At 43.7% G+C, this 15,851-nt stretch overlaps 1 protein-coding gene and 1 long non-coding RNA gene across 4 annotated transcripts in view; one reads left to right on the forward strand and one right to left on the reverse strand.

Annotated features, from left to right (window-relative positions):
• The window catches only part of LOC147023943 (uncharacterized), a 209,820-nt gene that overhangs the window by 191,925 nt on the left and 2,044 nt on the right, over positions 1-15,851 (reverse strand). The window lies entirely within an intron of this gene.
• On the forward strand, positions 12,052-15,817 carry LOC147023946 (uncharacterized). The gene is made up of 4 exons (XR_015060439.1): positions 12,052-12,198; positions 13,639-13,765; positions 14,340-14,435; positions 15,549-15,817. It is a non-coding gene; the product is annotated as an uncharacterized LOC147023946 (long non-coding RNA).

Raw genomic sequence — 15,851 nt, forward strand, 5'->3', positions numbered from 1 at the left:
ATCATCTTAATCAAATTTACAAATACAATACATACTCACCCACAATATCGATCACATCATATTATCAAATATAACCAATACAATACATAATCACCCACAACATCGATCACATCATCTTAATCAAATTTACCAATACAATACATAATCACTGACAACATCAATCACATCATCTTGATCAAATATCACCAATACAATACATCATCACCCACAATATCGATCACATCATATTATCAAATATAACCAATACAATACCTCATCACCCACAGCATCGATCACATCATCTTTATCAAATTTACCAATACAATACATAATTACCCACAACATCGATCACATCATCTTTATCAAATTTAACCAATACAACATATCATCACTGACAACCTCGATCACATCATCCTGATCAAATTAAACCAATACAATACATGATCACCAACAATATCGATCACATCATCTTTAACCAATTCAATACATCATCACTGACAACATCGATCACATCATCTTTATCAAATTTAACCAATACAATACATAATCACTGACAATATCGATCACATCATCTTGATCAAATTTAACCAATACAAAACATAATCACCAACAATATCGATCACATCATATTGATCAAATTTACCAATACAGGACATAATCAGCAACAATATCGATCACATCATTTTAATCAAATTTAACCAACACAATACATAATCACTGACAACATCGATCACATCATCTTAATCAAATTTACCAATACAAAACATCATCACCAACAATATCGATCACATCATCTTGATCAAATTTTACCAATGCAGTTAATAATCATCTACATCGATCACATCACTTTCATCAAATTTATGCAATACAATACATAATCACCAACAACATCGATCACATCATCTTTATCAAATTTAACCAATACAAAATATAATCACCAACAACATCGATCACATCATCTTGATCAAATTTAACCAATAAAATACATCAATCACCAACATCGATCACATCATCTTGATCAAATTTCACCAATACAATACATAATTACCCACAACATCGATCACATCATCAGGATCAAATTTAATCATTAATTCACAGAATTTTGGGGGTAAATGACTTCCAAAAGTTTTAATCATTCCAATGCACTGAATGTGCCAAAATATCATTGTTGCGTTTGATGGGGGACTTGAAGGTAAGATGGAGGAGGGGAATGCTCCCCTTCTGCCGGCATTAATTTCAGGATTGAATGAAATTGGGTATGTCAAAATCACACGTTTAAATGGGTCACACTGAACAATGTCCGGACACCACCCAGAGACCTCCATGGGGGGTGCAGGGGCTTTGGGAGGAGGCCAGCATGAGGGAAGGGGAAAGGATTGGAAGGAAGGGCGTTTTCCTGTAATCGTCTCAAAAGCAACGCCAGTGTTCATGCCTTTATTTAACTTCCACATTTTCCACGAGGTCGAGAATCTCTTCACCTGAGATGAATTGTGGAATTATTCCAAGCAACAGATCCGACTTCTGAAAAAACAAAACATCCTTTGATTTGTCCAATTTGTACATTCCTTGACAGCCCTTCCTCTCTTCAATTTCCGGAGAGTTGCATGGTGGTGAAAGGGGTTTGGGAGGAGGGTATTGTGAGGGGAGGGAAGGCAGCGTGTGGGAAAGGTGAGGGTATCAAAAGGGGAGGGCAGGATACATAAGGGGAGGGCAGGGAGCAGAAGCGGAGGGAAGGCAGCATGGCAGGGCGTTACCGGGGCGATAGCATGCACCCAAACAGCAATGTTTTCTTTTTAACCACGGTGTTCTCTCGAAAACCGGATGGGAGCATTCAAATCTTCAAACCCACACTATCTACCCAACAAAGGCTTCCCTGCATGCATGCTTCCCTCCTCCCCAAACACGTTTCTCCAACCTCCTCCTGGTCCATGCTTACCTTGCTCATGCACCAGCGATATCCACCACACACACGTACCCAAGCATGCAGGCGCACACACACACAAACACACACACACACACACACACACACACACACACACACACACACACACACACACACACACACACACACACACACACACACACACACACACACACACACACACACACACACACACACACACACACACACACACACACAGTCACTTGTACCCATTTGCACCACGTCCGTGTGTGCTGTCTCCGAACCTCTTCGTTTTCAGCAACTGCCGACTATTAATAATTGCAGCGACTATTAGTATATTTATGTGAATATTTTGTGATGAAAGCAGATCGCACAAAGTGGTAAAAAAATTAAACTGTGAAAATTAAATTCTGGACAGATTCAGGCTGTTCACATGACATTGATCTTTTGACAGACCTGTCAAGAGATGGCAGGGCACTCAATAAGAAATTTAACAGAGAGAGAGAAGAGGAAAATGGAGGGGAGACAGGGGACGAAAGCAGCAGCAGGAAAGAACATTGGGTGCATGGAAAGGCTAAGAGAGTTGGCATTAGGCCTTCAGCAAAGCAAAAGAAGGTACAAGTTCCAATAAAATACATTTAATTAAAATAGGTTTGATAATAGGTTCCAAGAGAAGAGTTACAGAGAAATTAATACGTCACTAATTGAAACAGTAATCGACAGGTGCAATAATCAAGGAAAACAGGTGCAACAATCATTGACTACAATTTGTGTGCATCGAGTTCATTGTTGGTCACATTTGAGCAGATTAATCATCGAACGACCATTTAAAAAGGAAGTCTGCTTCAACAGTAGCTCTATTTCTCGCCCCCTTTTGGAAGTTGGCTCCTCGACGATAAAAGCTGCTTATCAACCTCAACATCAATAATGAGTTAATTTTAACACATCGTTGCTGATCCCCGAACTGTTTTCATTTTCAGGATGGGTGAACACACCGAAACAAAAAACAACAAAGGCATTTTTTCGGGGTGGTCACCAAGCTTTGAAGACCCCTCAACAGCAGCCAAAGAGGGACATTTTAAAACTCATCGTCTCACATGGATATGATTATTGACAGCAAAGATTGACACAAACTTCTTCCATCATCGATCTTTATATTTTGTTTTCTCAGGTCAACATGCTCGTGCACAAACTGCCTTTGGGGAGAAACTTACACACAGCTTGAACTTTTTTTCAATGAACACCCCCATCTTCTTCAACATGTCATTCAACACTTCAAGCAGCAAACAGATTCTACCTCGTTTCTGCCATCAGGTCACCTGATTCAGGCTGCTGAACATCCTCCAATGTCACTTCACCTTAACCGGTTGCTGACCTGCCTCCACATTATATATATATATATATATATATATATATATATATATATATATATATATATATATATGTATATTGGACTGTTTAATAAAATTAACCGGAAATGATTTATGGATTTGGTGAAATGGGTTTTCATTTGAGGGTTGGGTTTGAATGTGAGGTTTGGGGGTTGAATGTGAGGGTTGGGGATTTTATGTGAGGTTTGGGGGTTTTATGTGAGGTTTGGGGGTTTTATGTGAGGTTTGGGGGTTGAATGCGAGGTGATACGCAATGGGAGGGTTCTCCCCGGGGTTTGGTTCCGATGATAATAATTAAGATCTCAACAGATACCTCTTGTTATGTTCTCCTGAGCTTGCTGCTCTCGTGCTCACAGTGACGTGACAAAGAAGTGTGAAACTCCAACCTCTTGCCTTAAAAGGAGACATCTGTTGAGGTCATGATTTGAGGTGTGACGTCATTGCTTCTTTAAATTATTTGTTTGCTGAACTTCCTGTAAATAAAATGAACTTCAAACATCTTCATCATTCATATCATATAATTTACAATCCAAGAAACTGCAAAATATGAACGATTTTTAAAAACTCATCAGTCTATCTTTTGGTGAAACCTTTTTCAAACTGTGATTTCCACTTGAAAATTCTTCCAATATCACCAACCTGAAACTTTGGATTTCTCGAGTTCGTCTCCTTCTCCTGTTCGAATTACCTCCATCAGTGAAGGTGGAACGAAGTTATGTTTTTACTCCTGTCTGTCTGTCTGTCTGTCACACGGTTTTTCATCACAGTTTTCCACCAATCGTTCTGAATTTTATTTTGTTTGTAGGTGATCAGCAATGGACAGCAAGGCTTAATTTTGGTTTACATCTGAATCCGGATCCGGATCTGAGAATCATGTCAGTGATTCTTCACCATTGAGAGATTGGGCCAATAACGATGTGTAGCACAATATCTCACAATGTTGTGGATGGATTTGAACGAAACTTGGTGGACAAGTTGTGTGTGTCACAAGGAGGAATCGATTAAATTTTGATGAACATGCGAATCTGGATCTGGATACGAAATTATTTAATTTTTAAGTGATTCTTCACCATTGAGAGATGGGGCTAAAAACGAGATTGCATGATATCTCAAAAAGTTGTGGATGGAGTCGGATCTTCTTCTTCTTGCTTTGGTTGGTTGCCGGGTTGCGATCATTTTGTTGAGGCACGACTGTGCCATTGATACTGTGTCCCCATACCAGTACAGGTACTCATTTCGCTGACCTTGGAGGATAACAGGCTGAGTCAACTCCACCTGGTATTAATTAAGAAGCCAAAGGAGCTCGATCTCAGGACCCTAAGATGACGTGGTCTCACAAGATTCGCCGGTGGAGTCGTCCCATTGTCTGGGGGGGGGGCGGTGAGGGGCTTGCCTATCCCCTACTTCAGCAATTTGGGAAACAAATGGTCCACACAAAAGCTAATTACCCGACTTTGTTATCTCTTGCGGCCGGAGACATCATAAAAGGTACAAAGAGGGAGAGCATCCATACTCTATCCTCATATCAACAAAACACGTTAATTTAATTTAAACCTCCCTCGACTGTGGTTCCACACAACCAGTTTAACCAAAGCTCCAGCTGTTGGTGTTCTCACAGTTCAAATTCTCTGTTCTGTGCTCCTGCGCAATTTCCTGGTCATGGTGTGGCTCCCTCTGCAGGCTCACTCAAAATGGAGCATCCCACTCAACAACAAGCTCACACGAATATTCTCATCACCCTCAACATGTTTGAACTCCAGCACAGATAAACTACTGACAGTAAACCAAATTCGTTCGGTGGAGGACGTTCGGATATTATCATTGAAATGTCCTCATATTATCATGTGATGGAAATTTTCATGAATGTCCCCGTATGGAGGAACCTGAATCAAATTGAACCCGCACATCCCCCTCCAACTTTACCTTGCTTTCATCATTGATTATATCCGAGTCGTTGAGCAGATCGAGATGCCACCGATACGCCAACGTGAAGAGCGCATCAACAGACCCATTTGATTGTAACATTTCTGTTGCTCCAGCTCAATCTCCCCAAAGTAGACCTTGCCACCACCAATCTTCATTGTCCACTACTTTTGAGTTTCCCCACATTATGACAATATTTGGGTCATACTGGGCTCTACTCCACAGGTTGTTGTAATACACAAACTGTAAAACAGCCCACATGGTAAACTGTGAAAACGGTTGAATCAGAATTCAATACGACGCGATGAAACAACTTCATCAACGTTCTTTCAGATCACCCCTTGTTTAAAGGTCATGAATGAACGAGCTGGGTTTAATGAACCAGCTGAAAAGGAATTCATGACCAACTTACATTATTCATTGGTTTCCTCCTGAACGGAAACCTCACCATGATGACAGACAGCAACAACAGATGTGCTAAGCAAGACCTTCAACAGGTGAGAACTTTTCATTATCTTTTGACAGGTGGGGTGAACACACTGGGGGCAAACACAACCAACCCCAAGATCAAAAACACAACCAACCCCAACATTGATGAAGAATAATATCCTTAATTGTGGAGATAATTGTAATTGTACTTTTCGTGGGAAGGTAACTTATGAACATGGTCATCCTCATGCAGAATATAAAACAAGAACTTTAACTCCCTTCGCTTGGATGAGATCACCTGATTCACCTTTTCATCGATTACCTGTTCCATGCATTTCCTTCTGTGGCCTTTTCTGAACAAGTTATCAAACTGATGAAGATATCAATGTATTGAATCTTTTATATTTCTGTTGTTGTTTTTTATCCAAAGACCCCTCAGAAGTGGTGCTCCTTCCTGCTCACCTGAAACCTTCCCACCGGTTGGAACGTGAGTTGCCAAGATTCTTGTCTTACATCACAAATTATTCCAAACTTTGTCTAAATTACATGTTCTTCATGTGCATCATGTCCCATTTTGTCTGTGCCTCAGAAGTGTTGAGGACAAACAAATATTTTGCTGAACTCGAATCCAGAGAAGCAGTAAACAAATCTTCCAGGTGGTCGAAGTCTGGCGTGAGTGTTAATGTATCCATATCAAAGTCATGGCGTACACCTGGATCATCATTAAAATTAATTGTTTGAAAAATCCAGTGGGAGTTTGTGATGAAGAAAATAAAGATGGGAAACTGAAGGCAAAATAAAGAAGAGAATTTTAACAAAACAAAATAAAGAGATGCAGAAAACAATTGATAGGATATAATATTTTCCAGGATTGTGTTGGAAGGTATAATAATGATGGAGATGATGATGACAATGCTGTTGAGGAATTTTGACTTCCTTTTGTTGATGTGTGTGTGGAGGAAGAAGTTACAGTCACGACAACTGGAGAAGAAGATGTGATATTTGGCAGTGGATCAATCATCACTCCGTCGTACAAGCTCCAGGAATGTAGGATGAAATATCAGACTCTTGCAGACGGATGATCCAAGATTTAAAAAAATAAACATCAGTCTCCAGAAGTACAGGGATTTAAACCTTCCATGACCTGATTTAATCACATCGTGCACGACTTCATCACTGTTTTTTGTGTTTCACTTTTTTTGTTCTCTGAGCATCCTTCAGCTGAGACCCAGTGTACGAGTTGTACCTCGATGACCCAGTGTACGAGTTGTACCTCGATGACCCAGTGTACGAGTTGTACCTCGATGACCCAGTGTACGAGTTGTACCTCGATGACCCAGTGTACGAGTTGTACCTCGATGACCCAGTGTACGAGTTGTACCTCGATGACCCAGTGTACGAGTTGTACCTCGATGACCCAGTGTACGAGTTGTACCTCGATGACCCAGTGTACGAGTTGTACCTCGATGACCCAGTGTACGAGTTGTACCTCGATGACCCAGTGTACGAGTTGTACCTCGATGACCCAGTGTACGAGTTGTACCTCGATGACCCAGTGTACGAGTTGTACCTCGATGACCCAGTGTACGAGTTGTACCTCGATGACCCAGTGTACGAGTTGTACCTCGATGAGCCAGTGTACGAGTTGTACCTCGATGACCCAGTGTACGAGTTGTACCTCGATGACCCAGTGTACGAGTTGTACCTCGATGACCCAGTGTACGAGTTGTACCTCGATGACCCAGTGTACGAGTTGTACCTCGATGACCCAGTGTACGAGTTGTACCTCGATGACCCAGTGTACGAGTTGTACCTCGATGACCCAGTGTACGAGTTGTACCTCGATGACCCAGTGTACGAGTTGTACCTCGATGACCCAGTGTACGAGTTGTACCTCGATGACCCAGTGTACGAGTTGTACCTCGATGACCCAGTGTACGAGTTGTACCTCGATGACCCAGTGTACGAGTTGTACCTCGATGACCCAGTGTACGAGTTGTACCTCGATGACCCAGTGTACGAGTTGTACCTCGATGACCCAGTGTACGAGTTGTACCTCGATGACCCAGTGTACGAGTTGTACCTCGATGACCCAGTGTACGAGTTGTACCTCGATGACCCAGTGTACGAGTTGTACCTCGATGACCCAGTGTACGAGTTGTACCTCGATGACCCAGTGTACGAGTTGTACCTCGATGACCCAGTGTACGAGTTGTACCTCGATGACCCAGTGTACGAGTTGTACCTCGATGACCCAGTGTACGAGTTGTACCTCGATGACCCAGTGTACGAGTTGTACCTCGATGACCCAGTGTACGAGTTGTACCTCGATGACCCAGTGTACGAGTTGTACCTCGATGACCCAGTGTACGAGTTGTACCTCGATGACCCAGTGTACGAGTTGTACCTCGATGACCCAGTGTACGAGTTGTACCTCGATGACCCAGTGTACGAGTTGTACCTCGATGACCCAGTGTACGAGTTGTACCTCGATGACCCAGTGTACGAGTTGTACCTCGATGACCCAGTGTACGAGTTGTACCTCGATGACCCAGTGTACGAGTTGTACCTCGATGACCCAGTGTACGAGTTGTACCTCGATGACCCAGTGTACGAGTTGTACCTCGATGACCCAGTGTACGAGTTGTACCTCGATGACCCAGTGTACGAGTTGTACCTCGATGACCCAGTGTACGAGTTGTACCTCGATGACCCAGTGTACGAGTTGTACCTCGATGACCCAGTGTACGAGTTGTACCTCGATGACCCAGTGTACGAGTTGTACCTCGATGACCCAGTGTACGAGTTGTACCTCGATGACCCAGTGTACGAGTTGTACCTCGATGACCCAGTGTACGAGTTGTACCTCGATGACCCAGTGTACGAGTTGTACCTCGATGACCCAGTGTACGAGTTGTACCTCGATGACCCAGTGTACGAGTTGTACCACAATGACCCAGTATACGAGTTGTACCTCGATGAGCCAGTGTACGAGTTGTACCTCCATGACCCAGTGTACGAGTTGTACCTCAATGACCCAGTGTACGAGTTGTACCTCGATGACCCAGTGTACGAGTTGTACCTCGATGACCCAGTGTACGAGTTGTACCTCGATGACCCAGTGTACGAGTTGTACCTCGATGACCCAGTGTACGAGTTGTACCTCGATGACCCAGTGTACGAGTTGTACCTCGATGACCCAGTGTACGAGTTGTACCTCGATGACCCAGTGTACGAGTTGTACCTCGATGACCCAGTGTACGAGTTGTACCTCGATGACCCAGTATACGAGTTGTACCTCGATGACCCAGTATACGAGTTGTGCCTCGATGAGCCAGTGTACGAGTTGTACTTCAATGACCCAGTGTACGAGTTGTACTTCAATGACCCAGTGTACGAGTTGTACTTCAATGACCCAGTGTACGAGTTGTACTTCAATGACCCAGTGTACGAGTTCAACTTGATGACTCGGGAAATTGGACCTTGATTACTTTTTTTGATTGTGAATTTTGTTATTTTTAATTCTTGTGAATAAAGTTAACCTAAAATCTCTTCTCCTTTCAAATCATATCATGTACAAGTCAAAGGAATGGTGTCTAAAATATTGTGATGAAAATGGCTCCGAGAGGATTACAAATCTTGTAAAAATTTCAAGTGTTTGTACATTTGTTTGTTGATCTTTCACCCACGAACTGAAGAACCCAGAGACCCCAAATTTTGGGTGTACTCACGTTAGAATCTGCGCAAGGTTGTAAGTGAATGCATGTTGACCTTGAAGGTCGTTTCGGCTCCCCACCTTCATCGGGAATGGGGGGGGGGGTGTTTGTCCGTCACCTTACCCAAGGTACTCCAGCATGTTTGTAATATTTGGTGGAGATTCGGCCAGCCATTTTTAGCTCACCTGGAACAAAAATTGTCCAGGTGAGGAAAAACCATTATGTGTTGTCCATTAGTCAGTTAGGCTATATGTAAACACTTGGAACTTCTCCAAAACTACACACACGAACTTGACCACAATCTTCATCACCCAGATCAGGTCAGGTATGGGAGTGTGTGCCAAAACAGTGTGTTGCTGCATCCACTTTCTGCTGGTACTCCAGGGACCTCCGTCAGGCCTCCCCCAGGCAAATGTATGGCCCAGCCCCATCATCTTGAGATGATGATCAATCTGCTGCAACCACGAGGCACGTGGTCAGCCTATTGGCCTCCTCCAGTGACAAGGCTCCTTCGCTGAGAGAATCTGGTGAGCAGGATCAGCGTGAAGAAAACGAGCCACATGTCCATAAAGCTGCAGCTGACGATCACGGATTATGCAGGCAACAAATCTCTTTTGAATCTCTGTCAGCAACCGCTCGTTGGACACAAAGTCCCACCAGCGATAGACAAGGATTTGCCGAAGAGACCTGGTACCAAAGGAATTAAGTTTCCGTCTCAGATGCCTGGTCAGCGTCCAGCTCTCCCATCTGTGGAGCAAGAGTGGAAGCACCAAGGATCTGAAGACCTGGACTTTCATTCTCCCACACAGGCATTGCCACACGCTCTGACCTCGAGGGTCCAGAGTCTCCGCAAAGATGATTGCATCATTTGCGAAATCAAGGTCAGAGATCTTGACATTCCCAAACGATGCACCGCAGCTTGATCTCTCCGACATCCTCCCCAGAATCCAGTCCATGCAAGCACTGAAAAGTGTGGGGGCCAGTATACGCCCCTGGCAAACTCCAGTAACAACTGGAAATAATGTTACGGATTTGGAAACCTTGCTTGTGGGAAGCCCAGCCACGAAATTGTGCAAGGGCACAAGAGAAAATTTGTGGGCAGGGCCCAAATTAATAATGGGCACCAACACATCGCAGACAGAGAACCAAGGGGAGATGCAGTCATCATTGATGGCTCAGCACTTATCAATGCCCTCCCTCCACGCACTTCAAAGATATTTGATGACTATGCCAAAGAAGACATCATCCCAAAGGTGGAATCCGATGGTGCCAGGTACAAGAGGGTGGACGAAGTGTTTGATGTTTACAAGAAGTCAAGTCTGAAGTTCGAGGCAAGGTCGAAAAGTGGGCAAGGAATCAGAAGAAGAGTGACAGGAACCAGTAAGACCCCAAGTAACTGGAGAAGCTTTCTTCGAGATGACAGCAACAAGATTGAGCTGTTTCACTTCCTTGCAGAAAAGATGTGTGAAGCACAGATGACAAGCACAGTCATTGTCACAAAGGAGAAGATGCCATGAGCAACACAAGGAAGTCACTGGATGCTGTGTCTCCATGTTGTCATGAAGAAGCTGACACTCGAATATTTGAACACGCCAGGGATGCATCGACGCATGTTAGCAAGTCCATTATCGTTAAGGCTAATGACACGGACATACGAGTCAAAGCACTATCTGTACTGCCATCCTTACAGGAACTAGGTCTTGAGAACATGTGGATTGCCTTTGGCCAAGGAGCCAAGGCGCGATGGATTCCAGTCCATGAGGTAGTTTCTGCAATAGGGCCTGAGAAAGCTGGAGGGATCCCATACTTCCATGTGTTCACTGGATGTGACGCTGTGTCTGCCTTCCGCGGTAAAGGGAAAAAAACTGCAGGGCAGACTTCGAACGTCTTTGATGATGTTTCTGAAACATTCACCAATCTCAGCCAGCATCCAACATTGATTCGTGATCTTGACTTTTTTGAAGTTTTTTTTTTTTTTTTTCAAATTTTTCGAAATTTGGATTTTCGAATGGCCAATCAGGCAGATTTGATTAGAATCCCCTGGAGAACAAATGTGCCAAATTTGATGCTTATATCATCATTTGCACGATTCCTCTCAAAAATTGCTGTTATCTGCCCCACTATGTCTCGCCTGGGTTTGAATCTCGGCCCAGCTATAAAATGCCATTCTGGTGTTTCACAGACAGACTGAATCATCAATGTGTGTCGTTCCTCCGATGGACGACTGGGCGTCTTGTCTTCCGACATTCGTTGATGCACATTAAACATCCCAACGATGCCCTTCAGGAAAAGTGGGCGAGCTATCACCGACACCAGTACCAAGTTACAAATTCCTGCCCGAACTTCTGCTGGGAAGGCAATGGCAAACCACCTCGTGTAGCCCTTGCTCAAGAAGCTGCTTCGGCGACAGACGCTCATGATCGAGGATGGAAAATCAAATATCAAACCAGATTCGGTAGATGAACAATATTTCCATGTTTTATGACGGCATTCACTGTTTCTGCTGATCCAGGTGAGCTTCAGGTCCCGTGGTCCTCTTTTTCTTTCATCTGATGTTTATAGTTTGATGCCATTGTGCACACAAGCACTTTATACACATCCTGTATTGCCATATCCTCAGTGATGTATTTGGGTTTGTTTGAAATGTAAATCGTTTTGTTATTTTCTGCTTTGTCGGAGCATCCAGGTTTACCTGGCATTGATTCACTAACATATTGAGAAAACACAAATCGGGTTATGTCATCAATTTAGCTTCTGATAAAAGGACGATTCGCTCTGCTCTTCATCACTCGGAGATCATCTCAACACCTGTTCACCTGATTTTGATCCATCCTGTTCACCTGATTGGAAAGAGTCGGTAAGTTCGGGGAATCGTTCGTTCTCATGAAATTAGTTTTCTTATCCGAGATTATCTTGTTTGATATTTCGAGTTCTGCTGGTTCGTTGTGATGAGGGATTCTGGAGTTACTTTCAAACTTCTGGTGTGACAATTTTATTGCCTTTTCGATTACTCGGTTCGAATAAACTCTTCTATTTCTTTGAGGGAGGGTCTTCGCTTTGTGTTGTCACGACAATATGAAAACGATGAACTGTGTTGTGAAACATGCTGGTTTGGTTGAAACCTCGGAATTTGAACTGCATTGTGTGACGGACGACTTCACAGGATTGTGGTCAGAAGAACCAATTGGAGGTGAAATTGTGTCGTTGTAATGCAACGGATTGGAAGTGATGAACAAATCCAAAGTATTGGTGCTATAGTCATGAGGATCTGGGATATGGGTAGGGTGGGTGATAATTTGTTCCATATCATTCAGAAAGGAAAACGTAAGAGCTTCAACCCCCCCCCCCCCCAACATCTGTGTGGGAAGATTTCAGCCACTCTCTGTGGTGTACACTGAAGTCTCCCACAGAGAGAAATTCTGCTTGAGGGTGTTCGGATGACAAGGCCTCATGGCAAGAATTAAGAAAGTCAAAGAAAGTTTTCAAGTTTGTAGAATTTGGAGAACAGCAAGTGAAACAGAGATGGTGATGGTCGGGAGACAAATCTTCGATCATCCCATGGTGTCCTTCATGAAGAGTAGGCGAACTATCCCCGGCATCATGGCCAAATTCCAAATTCCAGCCATAACTTGTCAACCGTCAAGCCTGGTCAGCCGGTTATGAAGACTCGGGCAAAGCTTTCCGGTGGCTGACTCCATAAAACGGTGGGATAATGGTGGTCGCTGAAGAAGAAGAAGATGAAGAATAATGCAATTATAACGTCATAACAAGAGCACCTATGACGTCATGAAAATCACACTCATTCATCGGACTCGCTTTGTGCCAAGTTTGAATTTATTCCTTTGTGCAGTTTCAGAGTTTCCGTTTTTTAAATATGGCTGGCACACCACGTGACGTACGACGTCATTATTACCATGAAAACATTCTGCATGAGAAGTCGCAACAATGTGGAAAATTTCGTATCAATCGAACAAGCGGTTGCTGAGAAAAACACGAAAGGTCTGTGCAGACAAACAAACAGATAAACAAACAGAGACAGACAGACAGACAAACATACAAAGACAGAGAGACAGACAAAGAAAGACAGACAGACAAACAGACAAAGACAGACAGACAGACAGACAAAGAAAGACAGACAGACAGACAAACAGACAAAGACAGACAGACAGACAAAGAAAGACAGACAGACAGACAAACAGACAAACAAACACACGGACCCACATGCAACATCTTCTCCTTTGGCGAGGGTAATAATCTCTGGTTCCTCCATCCCAAAACCCACTCCAATGTGCTGCAGGACCATGAAGTTGCTGATATTGAGTACGATCCTCCTTTTTCTGGCCATCGTTGGGTCGTCAACCATGATGGAGGAACCAGAACCAGGAGAGGATCATGGTGGACCAGATCAGCGAGGACAACCAGACGTGCGTACTTCTTCAACATTTTACAAACCTCAACCTCCTCCGGGATAAATATTAACATTACATTCCCGATAATCTCATTTTCCCACATTCGAGATTTCCCTTTTTCTTTGAGTAATTTTTGTACAAACAATTTCACAGAAAATGAGAATCGATAACTCCATGTACATCTTTACATTCCTCTCCTCATGACACGTCATCTTCATTTCCTTTCTTCACCAAACGCCCACTCCTCCCCCTCTCTTTACCCCCACCATCCCTCCACCCTCTCTTTACCGCCACCATCCCTCCACCCCTTGCTCGCCCAGCCTCCCCCTCTCTTTACCCCCACCTTCCCTCCACCCCTCCCTCGCCCACCCCTCCCCCTCTCTTTACCCCCACCTTCCCTCCACCCCTCCCTCGCCCACCCCTCCCTCGCCCACCCCTCCCCTCTCTTTACCCCCACCTTCTCTCCACCCCTCCCCTCTCTTTACCTCCACCTTCTCTCCACCCCTCCCCCTCTCTTTACCCCCACCTTCTCTCCACCCCCTCCCCCCCATCAACTTCTTTTCTACAAATCAATGTCTTGCACCTTCAGATTTCTACCCTGTCGGTGTTTCGCCCGAAGAGGTGGTTTTTTTCGCTGCGCCGTCCACCACACAAGAGAGTTTGATGGATGATGGGTCACCAAGAGGTAAGGACAGTTCCGGTTTAATCTTCACAAATGTCGAGTGATGAATGTTTTCATCGATTACTCACAATGTGGATTTTATTTCACCAACTTTTCAAAAATATTTCTTCATATAATCATTCCAAATTTCCTTGTAATAAATGTGATCTTCTCGGGAAGATGAAACAGGGTGGGGCATTTATATCTGACATGTTCATCATCATTTTGGCGGGAAGTGGTGAGGGTGAAGATGATATTTCCCCCCACAGTGTTACAGGTGATACATGAACGTTTTGAATGATGGAACACTGTGACGTACACACGATAATTAACCTGCATGTATCGAATAATTGAAGGAACGCATCACTGCAACAACCAACCACACTCTTGTTCAACCATCCAACAACCAACCACCCTTTTGTTCAAGATACATCACACGTGGTGATGAACAACATGTCGATTCGTTGTCGGGAATTTAACAATTCCAATGGGGCGGATTTGTCAGATGTAACTTTTCAGTAACTTTATTATATCTCAATATAATCTCTAACCTGTGATTACCAACGATGTGCTTCACACAGTATTTGTCATGTTCATTTATTATTTACAACACCAATAAATGTGTCAGGAAAACAACCCCCCCCCCCCAACACTCCACCCTCCCCGACCACCTGCCCCACGTTGGACTTCTCAATCCATGAACCACTCGTTGATGGGATACAGCCATCAGGCAGGTAGTTTAGTATCTCACTCAACATCGAGGTTTGTTATCCTGGGTTCGAGTCCCGATTCTGTGAAATTAAAACCATCATTGTGAGACCGAGAGAACAGGTGATGATTCCTCCCAGAGGAACATCACACGTCATGGAGGATGTCACGGTTACTGTTTATAGTTACAGGAGCTGTGTCTTTCCTTGATATTTCAGGTTGTTTGTTAAAGATACCATGGTAAAAGATGAAGTGATAAGAGTTTGGGGTGTGGGGTGTGGGGTGTGGGGTGTGAGATCCACATTGTGTCTAAAATGTTAATATTTGTTGATCCAATCGAAGGGAGGATCTGCTTGGTATAACTTATTGACATGATTCACCGATCTCATGAACAATCCGTGTAATTACATCTTTCCTTGTCACCCCAAGTGGTTCATCAGGTTGAATAAGAGTTCCAAGATCATGACCGGACACACCTCCTCACATCTTCTCATCTCATTCTCCCAACAAGACACCTGTTTCACCATTTCCTCTGCTTGATGTTCCTGTGATGTGTTGATGGTTAACAATGATGATAAACATGAACAGTTTCTCATCAAATATCAACCCTTGATCACATCAATGAATGTAAAATCTCTATTTCATGTTTGCCCATCCATCATGTACCTGTAGCTTACAATAAACGCTTGAGCTCGTCACCTTGGTGTTTTCATTACATGGTTGGGTACCACG

This window comes from Eptatretus burgeri, chromosome 7 (assembly GCF_056783735.1).
Source record: "Eptatretus burgeri isolate ZD-2024b chromosome 7, Ebu_testis_v1, whole genome shotgun sequence".
Taxonomy (NCBI): domain Eukaryota; kingdom Metazoa; phylum Chordata; class Myxini; order Myxiniformes; family Myxinidae; genus Eptatretus; species Eptatretus burgeri.